The sequence below is a fragment of the Salmo trutta genome, chromosome 24, assembly GCF_901001165.1.
Source record: "Salmo trutta chromosome 24, fSalTru1.1, whole genome shotgun sequence".
In the NCBI taxonomy this organism is placed as follows: Eukaryota; Metazoa; Chordata; class Actinopteri; order Salmoniformes; family Salmonidae; genus Salmo; species Salmo trutta.
Genome location: NC_042980.1, coordinates 30,860,788 through 30,868,515, shown reverse-complemented (window position 1 = coordinate 30,868,515; position 7,728 = coordinate 30,860,788).

Here is a 7,728-nt window from a genome sequence, read left to right as displayed (position 1 = left end):
TCACTCATCCCCCTCTCCTCTCCCCTGTAACTATTCCCCAGGTCGGGGCTGTGTTCTCAGTCAACTTACATGGTAAAATAAGGGTTAAATAAAAATAAAAAATAAATAAAAGATTGAGCAACAACCCTAAGCACACAGCCAAGACAACACATGTCCCTGAATGTCCTTGAGTCTCCCAGCCAGAGCCCGGACTTGAACATCTCTGGAGAGACCTGAAAATGGCAGTGCAGCGACGCTCCCATCCAACCTGACAAGCTTGAGAGGATCTGCAGAAAAGAATGGGAGAAACCTCCCAAATACAGGTGTGCCAAGCTTGTAGCGTCAGACCCAAGAAAACTCGAGGCTGTAATCGCTACCAAAGGTGCTTCAACAAGTAAAGGGTCTGAATACTTATGTAAATGTGATATATCAGCATTTGATTTTTTAATACATTTGCTAACATTTCTAAAAACCTATTTTTGCTTTGCCATTATGGGGTATTGTGTGTAGATTGATGAGGGGAAAAACTATTTAATCCATTTTGAATAAGGCTGTAATATAACAAAACGTGGAAAAAGTAAAGAGGTCTGAATACTTTCCGAATGCACTGCATGTACAGTACCAGTCAATTTCAGTGTTTTTCTATATTTTTACTATTTTCTACATTATTAGAATAATAGTGAAAACATCAAAACTATGAAATAACACATATGGAATCATGTAGTAATCAAAAAAGTGTAAAAGAAATCAAAATATATTTTATATTTGAGATTCTTCAAAGTAGCCACCCTTATGCTTTGATGACAGCTTTGCACACTCTTGGCATTCTCTCAACCAGCTTCATGAGGTAGTCACCTGGAATGCATTACAATTAATATGTGTGCCTTGTTAATTTGTGGAATTTCTTTCCTTCTTGTGTTTGAGCCAATCAGTTCTGTTGTGACAATGTAGGGGTGGTATACAGAAGATAGCCCTATTTGGTAAAAGACCAAGTCCTTACTATGGCAAGAACAGTTCAAATGAGCAAAGAGAAACGTCAGTTCATCATTACTTTAACCTCTATGGGACCGGCGGGACGAATTCGTCCCACCTACGTAACAGCCAGTTGAATCCAGTGGCGCGATTTTTAAAACGTTTGAAATACTATTACTTCAATTTCTCAAACATATGACTATTTTACAGCTATTTAAAGACAAGACTCTCGTTAATCTAACCACACTGTCCGATTTCAAAAAGGCTTTACAACGAAAGCAAAACATTAGATTGTCAGGAGAGTGCCCAGCCAGAAATAATCAGACACCCATTTTTCAAGCTAGCATATAATGTCACAAAAACCCAAACCACAGCTAAATGCAGCACTAACCTTTTATGATCTTCATAAGATGACACACCTAGGACATTATGTTATACAATACATGCATGTCTGTTCAATCAAGTTCATATTTATATCAAAAACCAGCTTTTTACATTAGCATGTGACGTTCAGAAAAAGCATACCCCAGCAAACTTCTGGGGAATTTACTAACAATTTGCTAAATTACTCACGATAAACGTTCACAAAAAGCATAACAATTATTTTAAGAATTATAGATACATTACTCCTCTATGCACTCGATATGTCCGATTTTAAAATAGCTTTTCGGATGAAGCACATTTTGCAATATTCTAAGTACATAGCCCAGCCATCACGGGCTAGCTATTTAGACACCCACCCAGTTCAGCCTTCACCAAAATCACATTTCCTATAAGAAAAATGGTCTTACCTTTCCTGTTCTTCGTCAGAATGCACTCCCAGGACTTCTACTTCAATAACAAATGTAGGTTTGGTCCCAAATAATCCATCGTTATATCCAAACAGCGGCGTTTTGTTCGTGCGTTCTAGACACTATCAGAATGCTAAATCACAGTCGTGCGCATGGCGCAGAACGTGACAAAAAATTTCATTACCGTACTTCGAAGCATGTCAACCGCTGTTTAAAATCAATTTTTATGCAATTTATCTCGTAGAAAAGCGATAATATTCCGACCGGGAATCTGCAATTAGCTAAACAGCCGAATGAAAATACTCCACGGGGGGCGAATCGTGCACGCGCCTAATTCTATTGTGACCTGATGGGACACTTGGAAAAGGAGATAATGTGTTTCAGCCTGAGGCTGCCTCGTCATCGTTCAGGTTTTTCCCGGGTTCTGAGAGCCTATTGGAGGGCCTAGGAATTGTCACGTTACAGCTAAGATCCTGACTCTTCAATAAACAGAAGCAAGAACAACAACACCTTGTCAGACAGGGTACTTCCTGCATGAAACCTTCTCAGGTTTTTGCCTGCCATAGGAGTTCTGTTATACTCGCAGACACCATTCAAACAGTTTTAGAAACTTTAGGGTGTTTTCTATCCAAACCTGAACAATAATATGCATATTCTAGCTTCTGAGTTGGTGTAGGAGGCAGTTAAAAATGGGCACATATTTTTTCCAAAATTCTCAATGCTGCCCCCTAGCCCGTAGAGGTTTTAAGACATGAAGGTCAGTCAATATGAAAAATTTCAAGAACTTTTAACGTTTCTTCAAGTGCAGTGGAAAAACCATTAAGCGCTATGATGAAACTGGTTCTCATGAGGACTGCCACAGGAAAGGAAGACCCAGAGATACCTCTGCTGCAGAGAATAAGTTCATTGGCGTAACCAGCCTCAGAAATTGGAGCTCAAATAAATGCTTCACAGCGTTCAAGTAACAGACATCTCAACATCAACTGTTCAGAGGAGACTGCATGAATCAGGCCTTCATGGTCGAATTGCTGCAAAGAAACCACTACTAAAGGACACCAATAATAAGAAGAGACTTGCTTGGGCCAAGAAACACGAGCTATGGACATTAGACCGGTGGAAATCTGTCCTTTGGTCTGATGAGTCCAAATTTGAGATTTTTGGTTCAACCGCAGTGTCTTTGTGAGACACAGAGTAGGTGAACAGATGATCTCTGCATGTGTGGTTCCCATCGTGAAGCATGGAGGAGGTGTGATGGTGTGGGGGTGCTTTGCTGGTGACACTGTCAGTGATTTATTTAGAATAAGGCACACTTAACCAGCATGGCTACCACAGCATTCTGCAGCGAAATGCCATTCCCATCTGATTTGCGCAAATTCTTATTTACAATGAGGGCCTACACAGGCCAAACCCGGACGATGGTGCGCCACTCGGGAGCCCCCAGAGTGGGAACTCCTTTTGTGGGAACTCTTTCAAGACTGTTGGAAAAGCATTCCACATGAAGCTGGTTGAGAGAATGCCAACAGTGAGCAAAGCTGTCATCAACGTAAAGGGTGGCTATATCAAAGAATCTCAAATATAATATATATTTAGATTTTTTGAACACTTTTTTGGTTACTACATGATTCCATATGCGTTATTTCATAATTTTGATGTCTTCACTATTATTCTACAATGTAGAAAATATGCAAAATAGAGAAAAAACACTTGAATGAGTTGGTGTGTCCAAACTTTTGACTGGTACTGTACATATAACTAGGAATAAAGAGAAAGATAGTAAATAGTAGCAGCAGCGTATGTGATGAGTCAAAAAACTGAGTGCAAAAAAGTCAATGCCGATAGTTAAATAGTTAACCAAATAGCTACCCGGACTAACTATTTAGCAGTATTATGGCTTGGGGGTATGAGCTGTTCAGGGTCCTGTTAGTTCCAGACTTGATGCATTGGTATTACTTTCCATGCAGTAGCAGAGAGAACAGTCTATGACTTGGGTGGCTGGAGTCTTTGACAATTTTTAGGGCCTTCCTCTGACACCGCCTGGTTTAGAGGTCCTGGCTTTGCGGAAGGATGCCAAGCAGTTGCCATACCAAGCGATGATGCAGCCAGTCAAGATGCTCTCAATGGTGCAGTTGTAGAACCTTTTGAGGATCTGAGAGCCATGCCAAATATGTTCAGCCTCCTGAGGGGGAAGAGGCATTGTCGTGCCCTCTTCACAACTGTGTTGGTGTTTTTGGACCATGATAGAGCCTTTGTGATGTGGAAACAGAAGAACTTGAAACTCGCAACCTGCTCCACTACAGCCCCGTCGATGTGAATGGAGGCGTGCTCGGCCCTCTGTTTCCTGTAGTTCACGATCAGCTCCTTTGTCTTGCTGATGTTGAGGGAAAGGTTGTTGTCCTTGCACCACACTGCCAGGTCTCTGACCTCCCTATAGGCGCTCTCACTGTCATCGGTGATCAGCCCTACCACTGTCGTGTCGTTGGCAAACTTAATGATGGTGTTGGACTCGTGCACGGTCACACAGTTGTGGGTGAAGTGAGAGTAAGGGAGGGGACTAAGCTTGCACCCCTGAGGGGCACCCCGTGTTGAGGATGAGCGTGGCAGATGTGTTGTTGCCTACCCTCACCACCTGGAGGCGTCCCATCAGGAAGTCCAGGATCCAGTTGCAGAGGGAGCTGTTCAGTCCCAGGGTCCTTAGCTTAGTGATGAACTTCGAGGGCACTACGATGTTGAACGCTGAGCTGTAGTCAATGAACAGCATTCTCACGTACAGTTGAAGTCGGAAGTTTACATACACTTAGGTTGGACTAATTAAAACTAGTTTTTCAACCACTCCACAAATGTCTTGTTAACAAACTATAGTTTGCATGACACAAGTAATTCTTCCAACAATTGTTTACAGACAGATTATTTCACTGTATCACAATTCCAGTGGGTCAGAAGTTTACATACACTAAGTTGACTATGCCTTTAAACAGCTTGGAAAATTCCAGAAAATGATGTCATGGCTTTAGAAGCTTCTGATAGGCTAATTGACATAATTTGAATCAATTGGAGGTGTACCTGTGGATGTATTTCAAGGCCTACCTTCAAACTCAGTGCCTCTTTGCTTGACATCATGGGAAAATCAAAAGCAATCAGCCAAGACCCCAGAAAATAAATTGTAGACCTCCACAAGTCTGGTTCATCCTTGGGAGCAATTTCTAAAACGCCTGAAGGTACCACGTTCATCTGTACAAACAATAGCACGCACGTATAAACACCATGGGACCACGCTGCCGGCATAACGCCTGTCACATCTGCTCCTGCTACGCCCTCTGGTGTTCATCCGGTGTCTTCTTGACCTGCAGTTACTCCCCCTATACACTCACTCTCTCTCTCTCCCTCTCTGTGTGATTGTGTAGTTGGAGACAGGTGTGCTGGAGTCAGAGCAGAACCCTACCAGCTGCAATTCATTCCATAATCAAGACCTCTACAAGTGGCCGTACGACTGTGCTGTCGAGCTTCAGCCTGGAGCTCCTCTCCCTAGTAGCAGGTTCTATAACCTCTCTCACCCCGAGCAAGAAGCCATGGAAGAATACACCCAGGACTCCCTGGCTGTCGGACATATCAGACCTTCTTCCCCTCTGGTGGGAGCTGGGTTTTTCTTTCTCAAGAAGAAGGATGGGTCACTGAGGCCATGCATAGACTTCCGTGGGTTGATTAGTATCACTGTCAGGAACAAGTATCCCTTGGCACTTATCAGTGCTGCTTTTGCCCCCTCCATGGTTCCACAGTGTTTACTAAACTCGACCTCCGGAATGCCTACCACCTTGTCCGCATCAGAGAAGGGGACGAGTGGAAAACGACATTCAACACACCACTTCGACATTTTGAGTATTTGGTTTTGCCTTTTGGTCTCACTAACGCCCCTGCTGTTTTTCAGATCCTGGTTAATGATGTCCTGAGGGATGTCACTGGGCGTTTTGTCTATGTGGATGGCATTCTTTTTCGAATGACCTTGAGGCTCACAAGCAACACGTCCACCAAGTTCTCCAAAGACTATTGGAGAATAAGCTATTTGTTAAGGCTGAGAAATGTGAGTTTCATGTTTCCTCTGTGTCCTTCTTGGGTTACATTATTGCTCAAGGACAGCTACGAATGGACCCTGCCAAGGTTAGGGCAGTCACAGAGTGGCCTGTGCCTGCGTATCTGAAGCAGTTACAGCGTTTCCTGGGGTTTGCCAATTTTTTTTTAAACAATTCATCCGTGACTACAGTCGTTTGGCAGCTCCTCTCACCACTCTCACCTCCACTCCATTTGTCCCCTGAGGCAGAGGCAGCGTTTTGGGAACTTAAGCACTGCTTCACTTCTGCTCCAATCCTTACCCAGCCAGACCCAGAACTCCAGTTTGTCCTCGAGGTGGACGCTTCCGACACCGGGGCAGGTGCAGTCCTGTCTCAACGTTCTCCCTCGGATCCTCCCTCCATCCTTGTGCCATCTTGTCCCGCAAGCTCTCGCCTGCAGAGAGAAATTTTGACATAGGTAACCGGGAACTCCTGGCTGTTAAGCTGGCTCTTGAGGAGGGGCGTCGCTGGTTACAGGATTCGGTCCTTCCATTCATTGTGTGGACAGATCACAAAAATGTAGCCTACATCCAGACCGCCAAACGTCTGAACTCTCGGCAGGCCAGGTGGGCATTGTTTTTTGGAAGATTAAAATTCACACTCCCTTATCGCCCCGGATCCAAGAATACCAAGCCTGACGCCCTCTCCCGTCAGTTCACCGCAGACAACACAAGTTCCGAGCTAGAAACCATTATGCCATCCTCCTGCATCGTTTCTGCTGTTTCCTGGGAAATTGAGTCCCGTGTTCGTCAGGCTCAGCTGAACCAGCCTGATCCTAGAAACGGTCCTAGTAAGGCTCTGTTTGTGCCAGATTCAGTTCGTTCTGATGTTCTTCAATGGGGCCATTCTACTCACCTCACCTGTCACCCTGGTGTGAACCGGACTGTCGCCTTCCTGCGTCAGTGATTTTGTGGCCCACCATGTAGAAATACACTCGGGAATTCATCTCAGCCTGCTCGGTCTGTGCTCGAAACAAAACCTCCACCAAACCTACATCTGGTCTGCTTCGTCCTCTTCCCATGCCCAGTCGCCCCTGGTCACACATAGCTTTGGACTTCGTCCCTGGGCTTCCCCCATCGAATGGTAACTCAGTCATCCTCACTATTATTGACTGACTTTTCTAAAGCGGCTCACTTCATTCCCCTCCAAGCTTCCTTCCTCCCGGGAGACTGCGGACCTTCTGGAATCCCATATTTTGCGGATGCATGGCATCCCTAGTGACATTGTTTCTGACAGAGGACTCCAGTTTACATCCCAGGTATGGAGAGCCTTCTGCACAGCTCTGGGCATTATTGTCAGACTTTCATTTGGATATCACCCCCAGACCAACGGCCAGACCGAGCGGGCCAACCAGGAGTTGGAAACTGCAATACACTGTGACTTCGGCTAACCCTTCCTCCTGGAGTGCCCAGCTACCCTGGGTGGAAAATGCCCACATCAACGCCTCATCAGGAATGTCTCCCTTTGAGTGTGCTCTGGGTTACCAACCTGCCTTGTTCCCTGCCCAAGTGGTCGAAGTAGCGGTGCCCTCAGTCCAGGACCACATTCGCCGTTGTCATTGCACCTGGCTGCCCTTCTTCATGCCTCCGTCGGTTGCTTCAGCCCCAGTCTACACTCCAGTTCAAAAGGTACGGCTTTCATCTAAGGACTTGCCCCTGAAAGTGGTTTCCACTTATCCTCTCATTGCAGTTACCGCTCTGTCTCTGGCTCCTGTCTCCTGTTCCACATCTCACCACCCAACTACCTTGCACTGGATTTTACTCACCACCACTACCTTGGATTCCCCTCGGGACCTGTTTACCCTGTTCTACTCAGCTAACTCCAACCTCAGTCTCCACATCTGTTTTTTCTGCAACTCATCCGAGCTTCCCCGGATCTGCACT